The 19255-nt window shown below is 44.1% G+C and overlaps 1 long non-coding RNA gene across 2 annotated transcripts; it reads left to right on the top strand.

Moving 5' to 3' along the window:
* Positions 1-27: 27 nt before the first annotated feature.
* LOC105099385 (uncharacterized) lies at positions 28-17848 on the top strand. 2 transcript variants are annotated; one of them, XR_010377723.1, is made up of 4 exons: positions 28-975; positions 7421-7632; positions 13248-13382; positions 17722-17848. It is a non-coding gene; the product is annotated as an uncharacterized LOC105099385 (long non-coding RNA). The 2 variants fall into 2 exon arrangements; XR_004130778.2 differs by lacking the exon at positions 17722-17848 and having other exon boundaries at positions 13248-13986.
* The last annotated feature ends 1407 nt before the right edge of the window (positions 17849-19255 follow it).

The following is a 19255-nucleotide window of genomic DNA, read 5'->3' as shown; positions in this document are numbered from 1 at the left end:
CTGCCAGGCCGACTTCCGGCGGAAGTGCATAGGACGGCCGCAGGGAATGGGGCCAGCGGCTAAAGTTCTTCGCGCTCATGGATGTCTCTTGTTTCCCGGTTTGGCTCCTCCGACCATAGTCAAGTATGACGGCTGGGAGGTCCAGCTTTATAGAGTAGAGAGATTTTGCCAGAAAGCTTACAAAAATACCGTCCTAGGCTTGGTGCTGGCGAGGACGCCGGGGTTGTGATGTGGACTGAGCCGCCTAGCGGCCTGGGTAGAGCCCAGTCAGGGCCGAGCTTCCGGCCGAGCACCGGGGGCTCACACCTCGGGGCTCGTACACTGTGTCTTCGTGGTGGACAGAGTTTGCTTTGCTTTCTGCCAATCACACCGTTGGGACCTATCTGAACCGTTTTCTGTATCTTTGCTCCTGCTGTCTCGGAACAGTCTGAACATCCTGCCCCGGGAGCATGACAGTTGTTTGACTACAAACCTGGAGATAAGAAGGAGGGCTGTGTAATGATAGTTGAACCTGGGGTCAAAAGAGCTGCTTCCAAACTTAACGTTGAGAAGGAAGTCCCCTGTGGAGTGTTCTTTGCTCTGTAAGCCTATGAATCTGCTGAGACCGGTCTATTTTCGATGCCTCTGAAAACCTGTCTGTAACTGAGCCAGGCCTGTGCTCCCTTTGAGGGGAAATTTCTGTGATCTCCAAACACTGGCATTAAAGCTGTTCTCTTTCCCTGTCTTTGCCACCTACCACTGCTTCTTAATTCCTTCCCCCGCGTCCCCCGCCGTTTTAAAAAAACTTACCAAGCTGGGCTTCTGAAACATTGTGCAAAAGGCCTTCATGAACTTGTGGACACAGAATTGAATAACAAAAAACCGAAATCGGAAAATGTGATGCCCCCAGGGAAGATGGTGGTTATGGATGGAACCTCATCACATATTCAGAGTGCCCTGGATTTCATCAATATCTCCAGCTGACTCATCCTGCTGGTTAGTTCTGAGCTGGTAGTTAAATATTTTGATTAGCTTTATTTGTTCATAAATGCAGATCTTTATTTTTATCCCCATTCATTTTCTCTGGATGGTATCAGTTGAGACTAAACCTTGGTTTGATCCCCTGTGATATTTTGTGCTGGACTGCCTTTCCTTCAGTTTTTTTAAAATTTATGCAAGTGATACAATATTATGTTCTCCTTGTAAAAGAGTCAAACTATACAAAACAGAAAAAAATCTCCCTTGACCACCACCTCTCCCAAATCTCAGTCCCATGACAAAATTAATCACTTGTTCAGTGTGTATCTTCCAAGATTCTTTTATACACTTACACATATGCATTTATTCAACAGATATGTATTGAGAACCCAATATATGCCATTATATGACTATTGTAGGCACTGGGAACATAGCAATGAAACAGAGTAAAATCCCTGAACTTCATAGTTTACATCCTAGTGTTTACATACAAATATATAATTTGTTGTTTACTGAAATAGCATTATCTTATATATACTGGTTCTACTCTTGTTTTCTTTTTTTCATTCAACAATATGTCTTGGTGATCCTTCCACACCATTAGTGTGTATCTGCTATATTGTATTTACTTCATTATATGCATTGCATTATTTAGCTGATCCATAACTCATCTGCCAGAGTCCCAAACTCTAGTGTCTACAGGGGCCATGCGGGTAACAAATCAGTAAAGGGACAAAGCAGAGCAGCTGCGTTTTATTTTAAGCAGAAGTAGCTGTTTACACAGACCAAAAGGTTGTGAACTTGAATTCCAGTGTTGGAAGAGTATTTGGAAATCCAGATTTTGATAACATAAATCTAATTTTTGAGGTTTTATTTACTTTCCTTTTTTCCCCATTTTTTAAAATTGAAGTATAGTTGATTTACAATGCTGTATTAATTTCTGGTGTACAGTATAGTCAGTTATATATATAACTATATATATTATATATATATACACATATATATATACACACACATATTCTTTTTCATTACAGTTTACTACAAGCCATTAAATATAGTTCCCTGTGTTCCCTATTCCCATTGAATACAATTTTTAATGTTGGCAACTAATTCAAGATTATAAAACGCTATTCAGGCAAAGCACAACATAGCCCAAGGGCCACAGTTTGCAAATTCTAATGTAACAGCTTTATTACTAAACATTTGGGTTAATTTCAGTTTTTGCTATCACAAACAGTGCTGCAGTAGAAATACCTTCATGAGCTTCACTGCAAACAAGTAGGTGTATTTTTCTAGGACAGCTACAGGAAGTAGAATTTCTGGACCAAAGAATGTATAGACAATTTTAATTTTAATAAATACTACTAAATTGATCTTTAGCTACAAATGTCTGAAAGAGCCACAGGCCAGTTCCTTTAATATTTCCATGCTGATAGGTGAAATGCCATTTTATTTATTTGCCCAACATGCACTTATGTAGCACTTTCTGTGTTCCAGGTATTGTTCTGAGTACTTTAAAACTTTTTCAATATCATTTCATCTTTATAGTAACTCTATGAGATAAGTAGTATTATTATACCACTTTTATAGATGAGGAAATGGAGGCATAGAGAAGTTAAATAATTTTCCTAGGCTCATAAGCTTAGAAAGTTTTAGAGCCATTGAGCTCCAGAATCAGTGTTCTTAATTACTGTGATGGGCTATCTTAATTACAACTGGCTGGTTTCTAGTGATGTTGAACACCTTGTGTGTTTATAGGCCAATTATCTTCCCTCTACTGTAAATTGCTTACAGTGATCCTTTGCCATTTTATTTGATTTACCATTTTCTTGTTGCTTTGCAGTGGTACTTATTTACATATTTTATATATTTGTTAGGGAACAGGCTAAGCTGCTTCTCTTGTTTAGGTTCCCCAAGAGCAAACTCCAAGACAAGGATTCGGTATAAGTAGTTTGTTTGGGGAAATATTCCCAAGAAATATGGTGAGGGGTTGAGAAAGTAAGAGAAAAGAGTGAAAGTCAGGGAAGCAGATGCTGATGAGCAGAGGTGGGCATGTGGGACTCAGGCCCACTGGGGATCTTCTAAGAGTCTCCATAGAACATGCTTGAGAATTGTTCTACGGAGGAGCAACTGCTCCTGGGGCAGTAACTCCCTAGTCCTTCTAGCCTGCCCACACAGAGGCCAGCCCAGCCCCAAGTACATAGAATTCACTCAGGCAGACACTCAGGAAACAATCAGCATGTACCATGTAGTGACCTGTTTGCAGGTGATCTCCACTGGGCTGTGGGGATTGTCTGCTATGTTGTTATAACAGAGAAACCCCCCAAACACAATATTTTCAATGGGAAAGCTTATTTCTTTCACACGCAATAGGCCAGTAGAGGTAGTGGACAATCCAGGAGTGGTAGGCTATTCTGCCCCAGGAGATTCACAACATCCCACAAGGACCCACATCCTTCCTATCTTGTTGTGCACCACTAGGTAAAAATTTCCAAACTTTCTCCGATTATGACACCCTTCAGTGACTTAGAGATTTTTTTCACAGAGCTCCTAGGCCAAAGGAAGTATCTAACAATCTCATCTATTAAGTAATGATCTCTGAACAACTTCATAAGTCTGTCTTAACAACTTAGTGCCCCTTACACACTGTGAAATTTATCAAACTTTAAAAAGATTGAAAACCACCATTCTCCTTCCTGATCCACATAGATATTCCAGCAGCACCTGTTTTCTAAATGCATCTTCACGAAGATGCAACATCAGGAATTTATCAATCTAATGCTGAACATGTGAACTAGCTCAAGATGTTGCTTTGTTTTCTTAAATGTTTAAGATATCCCATAGCATCCCCATGAATTTGCTGTGGCAACCCCAGGGCATTCTGAGCACAGTTTGGAGTCACAGCACTAGGGTGTTGTCATTACCCCAAGGTCACCAACAGGAGAAAGAAGGAAATGAAAGGCTGCTTCCTTTCAAGAGTGGAACTTGAAAGTTGCACTTAGCCCTTCCTGGTCAGAGCCCATTGGCCAGAACTTAGTCACATGGCCATACCTGGCTGCATGGGGAGCTGGGAAATGTAGTCTCTGGCTGTGCTGCCTTGTGTCCCACTAACACTTGGAAAGTTGTTATTACTAAAAGGAAGAAATAGAGGGAAATTATTCTCTGTCACATTCTGGATATTAATCCTTTGATATAAATTTCACATATTTCCTCCTACAGGTCACGTATCTGTTGACTTTGTTTACAGAGTCTGTCATACAGAGATTTTAAATTCTGAAGTGCTCACATTTATCAGCCCCTTTTTTTGAGGCTTTTGTTTTCGCATTGTATTTAGTACAATATTCATTATGCCAATATGACATACACCAAAAAGAAAATAACCACACATGCACACAAATATATCCTCCAATGTTTTCTTCTAGTTGATTTATACTTTTATTTCTGATTCATCTGGAGTGTCTTCCTCTGATGGCTGAGATCATTTCAGAAGGGAAAGGAGACATTTGAAGTGTGTAGCCAAGGCATTTTGTATCTACATCTCTTCCTCCACTTATGATGGGGTTACCTTCCTATAAATCCATTGTAAGTTGAAAATATCATAAGGCAAAAATGCATTTAGTGCACCTAATTTACCAAACATCATCGCTTAGAGTAACCTACCTTAAACTTGCTCAGAACACTTAACAGTAGCCTACAGTTGAGCAAAATCATCTCACATAAACCCTATTTTATAACAGTATTGAATATTTCATGTAATTTATTGAATAGTGTACTGAAAGTGAAAAGCAGAACGGTTGAATGAGTCCTGTATGGTTGTAAGTGTGTGTATCATTTAACCCTGGAGATTGCATGGCTGGCTGGGAGCTGCGGCTCACTGCCACTGCCCAGCGTCACAAGAGAGTGTGGTACTGCCTGTTGCTAGCCCAGGAAAAGGTCAAAATTCAAAATTAGAAGTATGATTTCTATGGAAGGCATATCATTTTGCACCATCATAAGTCGAACCGTTTCAAGTCGGGACTGTCTATTAAATTTTCAACTGCCTTCCAACTCACATTCCTACTTTTCATGACAATCTTCTGTACATACACAGTGCACGTTTCCTACCCAATGTGTAAGGCACACACCTCCCTACGTGGTCTTTGGGTAGGACTGAACTACCCCCACCTCTAGGAGTGGGTCTTATGGTCTCAGCCAGTCAGGATAATCCTATCCTCCTTATCACAATAATTTTTCAAAACAAAAGCCAATCTCTGGAATGCATGGCCAGCCTCTGGGATGCGAGTGAACCAATTAATAGAATGAAGCTAGGATTCCTGTTCAGTGGTGCCTCCTCTCCCTTACATTGAGTAAAGATATTAAGGAGGAAGCCTGTAGCTTCACTTCCCTTAACTTGGAGTTATGAGGAAAGCCAGCCTGAGTATGAAGCCTACACACTGGAGAGGGCAGATCCAAGAGAAGCACAGAAAACTGAAGTCAGGCACCTGATCAAGCTGTGCCTGAAGCTTACTCCACATCTAGACCTCCTAGTTAGATGAGCAAAAAGTTTCTTTTACTTTTTTAAAACTCTATTGAGTTTTTTCTATAACTTGCAGTTGAAGACATCCTAATCCTAACAGAAACAGTCACTCAGCTCATAGGTAACCCCATCATAAGTGGAGGAAGAGATGTAGATACAAAATGCCTCCCCCACCTCATATTTTTCTTTTTCAACTCATTTAAAATTTTATAGAAATGTATAAATAATAGCAAAGAAAAAGGCTGTATTTTACTATCTTAACTGCTACTTTATTATTGTATATTTCTATTAACATGAAAATGTGAACTTTATATTCATTTAAAAGGTTTACATAGCTGTAATTATAGTGTCTAGACAATTTTTGAATTTTGGTTTTTTTAGTTTATCATAAATGCCTTTCCTCTAGATAGTTTCAGTTATTACTCAGGGATGCAACATAACGAACTTAATATTATCTTATTGTTGGACACTTGTGTTTTCCTGCTTTTTATGTTTATAGATAGTTTTGGAAATATATTCGTAGCTTTTTTTTTTCAGTTGAATTATTTTCTCAGGACAAATATCTCAGTGGTCAGTCCATTCCTGAAACTCCTGTGTTTCTCTCATTTTTATCTTTTCCCTGTGTATTTCAAAATCTCTAAGTGTGAACCATGACACTTGTGTTTTATAGATAGTGTAGGAGGAAACATGCATTTAAGCTCCAAACCAAAAATGTAATTCAAGGGTGATAGGAAGGATTGTCTCACCTGTGAAACATGCAGCAAAGACTCCCTCTTTGGAGCATTCCTAAGCGCTCCTGTCCGCCCCTGAAACTGGACCTGTGGTATCAGTTTTTTACCTGCTACAAGATCGGTTGACAGGATTAACCACCTTTTATACCTCCATCTCTTCCCCCCAAGGGAATGACTGAGGCAGTACTTTGGGAATGGAATACGGAACTTCATAACTACCCTTGCGGCAGGCAGACATGGCATAGGATGCTTGTTTACAATCAACGATTTATTGGTCAGGAGGGATGTTACAATGGAGAAAAAAGAATTTTAAGGAACATGACAAAAGTATTTTTGTTGGAGGACAAGCATTGGATCTGGATTTGTTTCCTATGATACCAATAGCAACTATTTTAGTGCCTTGTTCATAGTAGATGCTCAATAAAAAATGTGTTGAGTGAATGAAAGAAAAAGGATGCATTATACCCAAAGGGAAATCTGTATCCTGGATATCAACCCAAACAAAACTTCTTCTGGCCAGTAGGTGGGGCCATAGTGTGTCATTAAGCAGCTTGAAGCATAATGTAGGTGTGGCCAACTTGCACTTGGCCTTTGCTACCTTGATTGTTGCCTCTTGAGGCAACTATGTTCAGCTACCAGGTCAAAGAGATTCTCAGGGCAGAATCTCCATTTCCTGATCACTTCTGAACTTGTCTTAACGCGGTGCTCTGTTCAGCTCTCCTCATCCCAAATGCTCCGTTGCTCTGCTCACCTATATTACAGTTCACCATCAGTGGTGGTATCTCTCGAACAAGAGTATAAGTATACTTATACTAAAAAATGATCTGTTGTTTATCTGAAATTCAAATTTAACTGGGCATCTTGTATTTCTGTTTGTGAAATCTGGAGATCCTATCTCCAGCTACCTATCTTAATGCCTCCCAACGGAAACTCTAGTTTTCTACCCCTGCCGAGACCAAGAAGTAGTCTTGCAGTTGGAATCTGGTCATCCCTTGGCTAGCAGGGCTGAGCAAAAGAGCACCCAGCCCTGGACGTTGAGCTGGGGCTGAGCTGTCTCAGGCTGACCTCCGACAGGTTTTCAAAGAAGAGAAGCCACCTGACAGCCTAAGGAAAAGGCAGGCAAGCAAGAGATTACAGGCGATGCCGGAGGACGGTCCATCCTGTCATGTCAAGTATGTGATTTGTTTTCCACTTGTTTTATTTGTATGTTACACAGAAAGAGGCTGGAGAAGGACCAGGGACGATACTGTGAATGCTGTCTCAGAGCTGTGGGGAAGAAATGAGCGGCACTTCTTGCTTAGGGTCCCGGAGTCATGACTTTCTGATTAATGCTCTCAACACCTAGCGAATCAGCACCAGCACTGCGCTCTGTGAGGGGCGGACATGAACGTCATTCCAGGAAGAGATTCAGAATGAAAACATTGAATGGTAAGTCGCGTAGGGGTTACAAATATGGGCTCAGGAGTCAGGCTTCCTGGGGTCCAGTCCAGCATCCATCTCTTTAGCTGTGTGGTTTTTACTTAAACCCTCTGAATCTCAGTTTCCTCATCAGTAAAGTGAGGGGAAGAGACTCCACCTCAGTGGGTTGTTGTGAGGATTAAGTGAGATGATGCATGCAAAGCACATTCAGTCAACATTGGCCGTTCATATAGATGCAGTCCTCAAAGTTAATAAATGTGATCGATTTGAGAACAGCGTGTGAAATATTTCTGACTCAAGAGGTTTGGGGTATCAGGGTTCTTTATGTTGCAAATAATAATAAGCCCAACTCAAACTGGATTCAACCATGAAGGAGACTTCTTGGCCTCTGCCACTGGAATATCCTGAGACAGGGCAGGCTTCAGGAATGGTTTGAATCAGCTCAATGGCATCATCGAGGACAGAGTTATTCTTTTTGTCCCTCACTCTGCCACCTGAGTAACAACTTCATCCTCAGACCAGCTTTCCTCCTGGTGGTGGGATGGCTGCCAGCCACAGCAAATCACATGAGCTGCTCAGGGGAGAGGAAGAGTCCAGACGGAGACCTGGGTAACACTAGAAAGGGGCATGGATGCTGCGTAGGCACTCAGTAAGTGGGCGCTTAATGAGTTATTATATCTGGAATGATGGGAGAATATGTCAAAAATGTCCCCCCAATCACGAGTGAGCCCAGAAAGTGCAACAGTGAAAACATGGGATGTGTGGGGCGTGACAAGAGCTTGTGGTGGACACCCTTCATCTCCAGACTCAAAGGCAAATCTATTAATAAAGTTCCTTCCTGGCAAGCCGTCTCCTGGTATAGGTTCTAGAAAATGTGTATTGAAAGGAAGAGAAAGGAAATTCTAGCCACAAAGCTGCAGTCTCAGAGGTCTGCAAGGTCACCCAGAGCGGATGCGATTCCTTAGGAAGAGCAAGAGGGTGTAAGGAGAGAAGAGGCAGAGGCAGGAAAAGAGATGCTGGCAAAGACAGCCAGGTTAGGCTGATCAACCGAGAGGGCTGTCAGCAAAGGCAGGAAGTGTTTGCTAATCTCTCCAGGGAGGCTCCAACAGAGGAGGTGAAATGGAGGAGCCTGGAATGAGCATCCCACAGACTCCAAGAGATGTCCCTGGGGAACTGAGGTGCCCCTATCCTGGCAGCAGGTTCTGACAGCTCCTCTGGTCCCACCAGAGCCACCACAGCAACTCCTCTTACTACGGATGGTGCATCACTGGCTAGGAGCTCCAAAATCAGCAGGATTAGCAGCTCACAAGCTCTGCAGCCTGGAGGAGGGGGGCCCAGAGCCTGCCATTTCAGAAGTGGTTCTGAACATTAGCCCGAAGTGAAGGGACCAGAGGGAGGCGACTGGGAGACACAGGGTTTATTGTTTGTCATGCGCACAAACACAGTGAGATTGTCACAGCAGCTAGCGTTAATCACTCTAACTGTCTCAGTCTGCTGATGCTCCCGGGAATGGAGTACAGCACCGGGAAGGGGCGTGCGTGCAGCTGACAGGAGTTCAAATTGCCCCAAAGTCAAGTGCACCACGTGCAGCCTCCTTTGTTTCCCCGTAACTAAGCGGAGCTTGGCTCCTGTAACCCGGGTTCCAATGGGACAGCGAGTCTCCTCCTCCAAGCCTCCTCTCGAGCCTCCCTCCTTGCCAAGTGCTCAAACTCTTACTTATTTTGGGTGTGAAATAGGCTGTTAGTCCCCATGCAAGCAGTCCCACTCTCTGGTTTATGGTACAAACCATAAGCTTTTGCAGTAATTTTTTTCCCTTCCAAAATCCCCAACTTGACACCAAAAAAAAAAAGTTTGTATTTCAGAACTTGGTCTTTTCAACAGAAACACTAAAGTCTAGTTAGGACAAAAAGGTGGCTCTTTTGAGACTAAATCCACCCCTCCCCCTCCCCCTCCCCATTACCCATCTAAAGCTACTTTGACACCTGGGGAAAGAGCAATAGGTACAAGAGACATGAGGGGTAACTTCTCAGAACCTCACACCATTTAAAGAGTCACATTTATTTAAAGACAAGTGCTGTCTTATTCCAGACAGGACTGGAGGTGGTTTACATAGACGTACAAAACAAGATAAAGTAACTTTAAAGTGCACAGAGAGGAAACAAGACTAGGGGGAAATGAACGTAAGACAAGGTGCACCAGTGGGCTGATCTCACTTCTGTCATGGAAGTAGGGATGCTGGGAGAAGCTCCCACCAGCATTTGTCCCACAGACCAGCTCTACACGCAGCTTCAGGCCCAAGACTTGTGACGGGCTGAGCAGAGTCAGGCCTGCCTGGACCCGGACGTGACAGCTACCCTGTTCTTCACTGTTACATCGCTAACACTTCCCGTGATGTCGTGGTGGGATTTACAGTTCCAAATGCTGCTCATCATGCCACACTTCTCTCCGTACAGCGCTCATAACAAGCCCCAGGCTTAATTCACACCGGGTCCATGGTCAAGTAAGCCCCCAACTTTTGCTTGTTGACTCTTAGCCAACTCTCCTACTATCTTGTTAGATTGAAACGATTGTTGCCACCAGCATCCCTGTCTCTAGAGGTTGAGTCCCCACCCACCATCTTCCCTAGCACCCCAACATTTGCAGGCTGGGTAGAAAAATGAGTGTCTTTATCTGTGGTAGAGACAATGCCAGGTACTTACCACATGGCTTCCTCTCCCTGGGCACAAGGGACGATGACATCTCCCAGCTTCCCTTGGAGTTTGTTCTGGGCATTGAACAGTGGGTAGGTAACTTCTAGGCCAGGTCCTTAAACCATTCCTGCATAATCTCCTTTTCTACAGTGACCTCTACAGAAGTGACCATATGTTTAAGACATTGGCATCACAAAATGGAAGGGTCTAGAGCCCTGTGTCCTTTCCTGGAGGTAGCCCCCACCCCCACCTCCAGCCCAAGAAAGCCACCCAACCCACATGATGTAGGCAATAAATAAAACTTTATTATGTTAAGCCACCAAGACTGCAGGTGGTTTGTTATAGCAGCTAGCGTGAGTCACCCTGACTAATACACTACCCAAGTTGCTGATGGAAGCCTTAGCAAGACCCTATGCCAATCATCAGGCCTGCCTTCAAAATGCCATTATGTCACTGGTACCTTCAGTTCTCATGTCATGGGGGTGGACAGTCATCTGGACCAACCCCTCCATCCCCCCAGCAGGCTGTCACCTTCTCTTCTGCCTTTGTCACCCAAGGTCCTAAGGACACAGTTCAGATATACTTGGAGGCTTTGGGTAGGTGTACATGACGTGACTGCAAGATATTACTGCCCAGTTTGGACTCTGTCTCCTCAGTCCAGACTGGCTGGATGTGTCAGGGCAGACTTGGCACGGGGAGAGGAAGACACCTGCCAATTTTAAACTGAAGATTGAGTCTTCCCAATCAATTCTTGTCTGCCCTCATTTGCTCTCTGTGGCCAAGAACACTTACCAGCTCTCTACCATCCTGAATGAAGAGCTTTTAAACCATATTCCAATGAGATTTCACTATGGCAGTGCATAAATTTGGTAGGGCTGCCATAAAAAATACCACAAACTGGGTGGATTTAACAATAGAAATTTATTTTCACACAGTTGTGAAGGCTGGGAAGTCTTAGATCGAGGTGTTGGCAGGGTTGGCTTCTCCTGCGGCCTCTGTCCTTGGCTGGTAGACAGCCACATTCTCACTGTGTCCTCACGTGGTCTCGCCTCTGTGTGCGCATCCCTGCAGTCTGTGTCCCAACGTCTTCTTATAAGGACACCTGTCAGGTTGGATTAGAGCCCACCCTAACAGCCTCATTTTGATTTAATGACATCTGTAAAGACCTTATCTCCAAATACAGTCACATTTTGAGGTACTAGGGGTTAGGAATTCAACATACGAACTTGAGTGGACAAAATTCAGCCCATAACAAATAGGATCTGTTTTGTAGTGTTCACAGTTATATTTCTGTGGATTATTTAGGGAGAAGAAAGGGGTGTCAGGTCAACTACAACATACTCTTAACAGGGCACCAGGGTTGGGCTGGATGTTTTCCAAAGTTTGCTAGAAGAAAATAATTAAGAGAAAATCTACACAATCTTGGGTTTAGTGATGAATTTCTAGATACAGCACCAAAAGCATAATCTCCCACAAAATTTAATAAACTGGAGTTTATTCAAATTTAAAACTTTGCTCTGTGAATAACACTGTTAAAAGAATGAAAATACAAATTACCCACTGGAGAAAATATTTGTAAACCACATGACAGATAAAGGACTTGTATCAAAATACACACGAAAAAACTCTTAAAACTCAACAAATTACTCCCCCCCCCAATTTAAACAGACAAAATATCTGAACAGACACCTCACCAAGAAGATACATAGATGGCAAATAAGCATAAGAAAAGATGCTCAACATCATTTGACATTAGGAAAAAGCAAATTAAAATGTCAATGAGGTATCACTATTATACCTATTAGGGCTAAAATCCAAAATAACCTTTACAATGCCAATTGTCTATACGGATGTGAAGCAACAGGAACTCTCATTCACTGGTGGTGAGAACGCAAAATTTCCAAAAACAGGTGAACAAACAAATAAAAAGCTGTCAAGGTACTCGAAACCAAGGAAACTGCCATGGATTGGAGGGGCCTGAAGACACATGACAACTAAGTGTGGCATCTTGGATGGGATCCTGGGATGGAGAAAGCACTTTAGGTGAAAACTGGGGGAATCTAAATTAGCTGTGTTCATTGGTTGTGACAAATATGCTGTAGTCATGTGAGATGTCAGTAACATGGGACATGGATACAGGGTATATGGATGCTGGACTATCTTTGAAATTTTCCTGTGAATCTAAAACTACTCTAAAATACAAAGTTAAATTTTTTAATGGTTTGTAACTTTGGGGAACACAATTGAATTGTCAGAAGAACAAAATATTACTGGATATAATAATGATCACAAAATCATGCTCACCATGTGCCACGCTGGGGGCCATCTTTGAGATTCCTTAAGATTACTACGGGCGGCCTTGGGGAGAGAAAGCACTTCCTTCTGTTAGAGGGACAGGGCTTCAGTGTAGGGTTTATTGGTGTATCCATTCATTTCACAAATATTTACTGAGAACCCACTAGCGCTGTTTTAGGTACTGCAGGTGCAGCAATGAACAAAACAGACAGAAACCCCTACTCTCCTGGGGCTTGCATTTTAGTGGGTGGAGGCAGACAATAAAAATTTTAAATCAATCAGCCACACTGCATATCAGATGGTGAGAGAACTAGACAGAAATAGACAGATAGCAGGGGATGAGAGGAGCACTAGTGCTCATGGAACTGGAGACATCTGAACAGGGGAGGCAGGAGGAGCACGTGCAGACATCTGAAGGAATACAATCTAGGCAGAAGGAAGAGCTAGTGAGACGGAACTAGTGTGGTAGGAACATGCCTGGCCCATGCACTGAGGGAGACAGCAAGGGGTAGAGGAGCAGGGAACGTCAGGGAGGTGCGACGGGCCTGACTGGGTAGGTCCTGCAGGCCAGTGTGAGGACTTAGTGATGGTCTGAGTTTCGAGCAGAGGAGGGACATAATCTGACTTTTGATTCAACAGGTCATTCTGGCTGCTACGTTGACAACGGACTGCAGGGGGCCAGGGAAGACCAGTGAGTGGTCTGGGGAAGCTGTCCAGGAGAGGGGTGAGGGCGGTTCAGACCAGGATGGCAGCAGCGGTAGTGGAGAGAAGCAGGTAGGTTCTGGTTATAATTGTAAAGCTGAAGACAGAGTCCACAGGATCTGCTGCTACTTGGATTTGGGATGTAAAATAAAGAGAGGAGTCCAGGGTGCCAGCCCTTCTCAGTAGCACCTGCCAAGGGTCTCCAGAGGTTCCTTTTTCTGTACCTGCAGACCCTCCCCTCCCTGAGTCCCAGGAGACCTCTCTCCTTCCACCTGCTGGCCTCCCCACAGCTTGGCTTGACCTTCTGAGATCAGGGTTGGAAATGCCCAGGACACATTTGGAGCCTATTGGGACATCCTGGGTGAAGCCTTAAAGAAGATAGAGCAAGGAGGATGAAGAAAATTTCCAGGCTTTGGGTGCAGAGATGTGCATAGTTCTTTTTTTTTTTTAATTGAATTACAGTCAGTTACAATGTGTCTATTTCTGGTGTACACCATAATGTCCCAGTCATGCATATATATATATATACATATATTCGTTTTCATATTCTTTTTCATTAAAGGTTATTACAAGATATTGAATATAGTTCCCTGTGCTATAAAGAAGAAATTTGTCTTTTTATCTGTTTTTAAATATAGTGGTTAACATTTGCAAATCTCAAACTTCCAAATTTATCCCTCCCCACCCCCTTTCCTCTGATAACCATAAGATTGTTTACTGTGTCTGCGAGTCTGTTTCTGTTTTGTAGATGAATTCATTAGTATTTTCTTTTTTCTTTTCTTTTCTTTTTTTCTTTAAATTCTACATATGAGTGATATCATATAGTATTTTTCTTTCTCTTTCTGGCTTACTTCACTTAGAATGGCAATCTCCATGTCCATTCATGCTGCTATAAATGGCATTATTTTATTCTTTTTTATAGCTGAGTGGTATTCCATTGTGTAAAGATACATAACTTGAGATGTGTGTACTTCTGCGTTCAGTTCTGGAGTCCTGGACCATGAGTCTCCCAGAGATGGTCAAACACAGTCTCAGCCGCTCATGAGCTTGTGACCCTGGACAAGTCACTTAACTCTTTGAATCTCTGTCTTCTCCGCTCTAAACTGGAGCTAGCAATTCTGACTTTGTTGGGAAAGTTGTGACAACAAATGAGACAACAAATTTATGACAAGTGCTGGTGCAGGACGAGGTCTGGCTCAGGGCATTACTTTGCCCATCCCATTTAAGTTACAGTGTTTAGGGGTGTACCCCTCAATTCAAGATTCTAAAAATCAACTTTATTGAGGTATAATTTATACACAATAAACTGCATACATTTAAAGTGTACAATTCAATGAGTTTTGACAGGCATATCCCTGTCAAATTACCACCACAAACAAAATACAGAACATTTCCATCATCTCTGGAAGTCTCACACCCCTTTGCACTTCATCCTTGCCTCTACCTCGGCCCCAGAAACCACAAATCTGACTTCTGATGTTACAGGTCAGTTTGTATGTTATAGATTTTAATATAAATGGACTCATAGAGCCTTTTGCTACCAGCTTCTTTCTCCTACCATAATGCTTTTGAGGCTATATAGTTGTGTTGTATTTCTTTCTGTTACCAAGTAGCATTCCATTATACAGATAGACCACAATGTTTCTCCATTCACCCGCAGGTGGATATTTAGATCGTTTCCAGTTTGGAGCTATGGTGAAGGGTGCTGCTGTAAACATTCACGTCCAAGTCTTTGGGTGATCCTGGGCTTTCATTTCTCTTGGGCAAACACATACCTAAGAGTGGGACGGGTGGGTCTCTTGGTAAGTGTTTAGTATGTTTAGCTTTTTAAGAAACTGCCAAACAATATTTCGTAATGGTTGTACCATTTTACATTCCCATCTGCAGTGTCAGGTGACTACTTTTTACCACGTAGAGAAACACGTAGTCAAGAGGACAGAAGAGCAGCCCAAGTCAAGTCGGCCACGTGACTGCTGTGGTTTATGTCCAGTTTACCACAGCACACTAATTATGCAGCCTAACAGGCATTCAGAGCTGTGCTCGTAGATGTGTTCAATTACACCGTCAGTCACTCTGGGACACTCTCATTCACTTGTGGCTTTTTTTTTTCCTTTATTTTTTCTTTTCTTTTGTTTTCTTTTCTTTCTCTCTCTCTCTCTCTTTTTTTTTTTTTTTGATGTTGTGTATAATTCAAAGTCATTTTTTGTTGCATTTTAGGGGGAGGTAATTCAGTTTGTTTATTTATTTATTTATTTTTAGAAGCAGTACTGGGGATTGAACCCAGGACCATGTGCATGCTAAGCATGCACTCTACCACTGAGCTATAACCCCCCACACACTATTTTTTTTTCCAATGAGGATATACTGTAAGCTCCCTAGCAGAGTTTATAATGTACATGAGGCTAGCGAACACATAGACACACATCTAACACACACACACACACACACACACTCACACACTCACAGTAACTTGGAGCACCTTTGGGTAAAGCAAACTCTGGAAAACATGCAGCTCAATCATGGTGACCTATTAAGAGTATCTTCTAATCTATCTTCTCCTCATTCCCCACATCCTGAGAAGAGGATTTAAAAATAAACTTTTAATTTTAGAATAGTTTTAGGTTTGCAGAAAAGTCTCAGAGATAGTACAGAGGTCCCTTTTACCCCACACCCAATGTCCCCTCTTTCTGTAATCTTATATTAACTATTGTCCATTTGTCACAACTAGTGAACTAATATTGATCCATCATTATTAACTCATCCAGATTTCCTTAGTTTTCACCTCATGTGCTTTCTGTGTCCCAGGGCCCCACATTGCACTGGGTCTCCTTAGCCTCCTCCAATCTGTGACAGTTTTTCAGTCTTCCCTTGTTTTTGACGACCTTAACGGTTTTGAAGAGTCAGGTTATTTTCAGAATGTCCCTCAATGTGGGTTTGCCTGAAGTTTTTGTCATAGTCAGACTGGTCATGGGTTTTGTGGAGGAGTCCCCAGAGGCAAAGTGCCAAACCCATCACATCAAATAAAGGGTCCATGCCATCAACCTGATTTGCCCCGATGATGACCTTGATCCCGAATCAGGTCGTGTTCATCAGGTTTCTCCACCATAAAGCACTGTCTCCCTGCCCCTGCACCTGTCCTCCTTGGAAAGACGTCACTACGTGCAGCCCACACTTAAGGGTGGGAGTTCTCCTTAAGGAGAATTAGCTGTATAAATTATCTGGAATTCTTCTGCACAGATTTGTCTCTTTTCCTCATTTATTTCATCAATTGTTTATATCAGTGTAAACTTGTGGCTATTTGCTTTCTACTTTGGGTTATAACCCAACACTATGTTATTTACTTTGTTGCTCAAATTGTTCCACTTTTGGCCATTGGGAGCCCTTTCCTTTGGCTCCTGTGTCCCCTTGACAAGCCCTACCATGTGTGTGTGTGTGTGTGCATGTGTGTGTAGCCCTTCCTTGTGCTCTGGCACCAGAAGATGGTCCAGGCTCACTGGTATGCTTCCTGCCCCAGCCCTGGAACCAGTCATTTCTCCCAGGAGCCCGGGCTCCTTCTACTGGGGAATGATGTTAGGAATCCAGATCTGACACTGACTGTGCTCACTGCCGCTGGGATGTCCTTGCTTCTAAGCCCTCTCGACTCACAGAGCAAGCAAACACTGTGAAGGTGGTAACCTGTGTGTGTGCATATCTGTAAATATTTCTACATATTAGCCCTCTGATGTGATGGTAAGCTAAGCATGAGTTCATACTGCTGTCCTCGACTCGAATCCAGTACCACAGATGGATTATTCTGGCTTTCCCCTTTTGCTTGTTGGTAACCTCCCACTCCAACAGCAAGAAAACCTGGCTCCCACGATCCACTGACTTAATTGTTCAATTCCAGTGGGCATGGATAGTGCGATTTCAGAATTGTTAACCCATACCCCTGTACAGGGTTCTTTTGCCTTTTGTTTTACAGACTCCACTCGTTTCCAGAATTACTTAAGTCAGCATCTTTTTCTTCCATCCAAACCTCTTTTTTCTGGCCTGGGTCTCCCCCTCTCCTGCCAATAAGCCTGGCCTGTGGGGCTCCAGCAGTGATGTTCTTTGTGGGGACTTGATCCCCATGCCCCATGGAGTCTTATCAGTCCCCTCTGCCATCCCTGAACTGAGTGACACCCGCACCCCGGAACAACCCAACTGAATCCCCTCAACCCACCTGCCAAGCTCTGTGACCCTCAGGGGTGGACCTGGCCCCAGGTCCAGCTCTGGTCAGTCTTCACTCCCGTCTGAAGACCACTGTGCATCCCCTCAGGACCACACAGCAGGGCCAGCCACTCTGGGCCCTGGCCAAGCTGTCCAGCCATCCTGCTGGTCCACCTGGTAACTGGGGCCTTCTCAGGTTACTCAGAGGATCACTTTGCCTTAGAAACTCCAGCTGTCACCGCGGATGCATCAGTAACCGATGCCAAGGCCCTGAGCAGCAGGGGGCTGGCAACAAGCAAGTGTCCCCAGGCGTCCCGCAAGCGCTGGGCTCTGTCACTGCAGCCATTGCCATCACCAGGAAAGAAGGTGAGCAAACCTGGGGGGGTGGGCAGGGACGGCATCCAATATTCTGGGACAGGCAGCCCTCAGATGCCTCCCTCTCGTGCTCAGTCAGCCCTGGATTGGGGCTGGATTCCTGTTTCCAGGTGAAGGTGAGGAAGGAGAGAGTGGCCCAGATGGGGAGCTCCTAGGGGGTGAGAGAGAGTTTAGGTCAGTCTGCAGGGTGGGGGACACACCAGAGGGCTGGACACAGCTCAAAAGCCCAAGGGGGTTCCGAATGCTGGCAGCATCTCCCGCCCTGTGGGCTCCACAGGCTGAGTGTAGACCTTAGGAGTCATCTGCTGTGGCCTCTAATAGGCAGCCCTGACACAGGGTGCTGATCCAAATAGGTGTGCACATGGTGGGGGAGCAGATGCCCACACCCCCAACTCCGAGTTTCCAGTCAGCCCCTCTTTGATTGTGGAGGAGCTGACTGCTTCTCTCACGGTACAACAACTGATCTCAGGCCCCTCCAAGACACAGTGATGCCTCCACTCAACCTGGGTCCAGTGGACCCAGGAGTCCAATGCTGCCACCACATGACAGAATGAGTGTCCCCAAGGTTCCACTGTCACCTGGCAGAGGATGATGAGGGCCCCTGGGGTGGGCTTGGGAGTGAACCAGCCAGCCTTAGGTGTGGAAGCCTCCACCACCCAGTGTGAGGAGCTCTCACGCTGTGCCCTCTGGTGGCCAGGTGACACAGGTTCTCATTGGATGTCACTTAAGGACATTTCCTCCCAGCCCATAATGCTGTTGGAAGCTGGGCCTCCTCCTAGCTCCCAACTCCAAGGGCTCTAAGAAGTGTTCCCCAGATGTCCTGGGAGAGGCCAGCCTCCAGGAGGAGTCAATGGGAGGGTGACACCCATAGGGTGGGTGAGGATGTCTCCAAACATCTGTGGAGGGGTGAGGGGCACTGAGACCAGGGTCTTCAAAATCCAGCCCTCAGAGGTTTTAAGCCAGGGTCAAGAAGTCCTCAGAACTATGGACTCTTCCCCAGAAAATCAAGCCTTTATATCACATATTACCTACAGTTTCATATTACCTACTCATTGTCTCCTGTAAAGAATCCCTGCTCTAAATAGACATGGGAAAACAGACACATAGACTGTTCCATCCAGGACAGTCACCCTTACCTCCCCATGATGTGTTTGTGTCTCCAGGCCACAGAATCCGTCCACTTTTGGAGGATAGAGGCATTTCCCCTCCTCCTGAGCCTGTCCTAGAGCCAGGAGCCCAGAGACCCCAGATCAGCCATACCATGCTTCCCCAAGGAGATCAAGAGAGTCTTACAATGCAAAGGGCAAATAACCCTTAAGTCAGTAGGAATTTGTGAGCTATATCACATGGAAGTTGGTGAATTTCAGGCACAGCTGGATCCA

This window comes from Camelus dromedarius, chromosome 24 (genome assembly GCF_036321535.1).
Source record: "Camelus dromedarius isolate mCamDro1 chromosome 24, mCamDro1.pat, whole genome shotgun sequence".
In the NCBI taxonomy this organism is placed as follows: domain Eukaryota; kingdom Metazoa; phylum Chordata; class Mammalia; order Artiodactyla; family Camelidae; genus Camelus; species Camelus dromedarius.
Note: the sequence above shows the minus strand (reverse complement) of the source record. Positions and strands in the feature narration are given on the sequence as shown.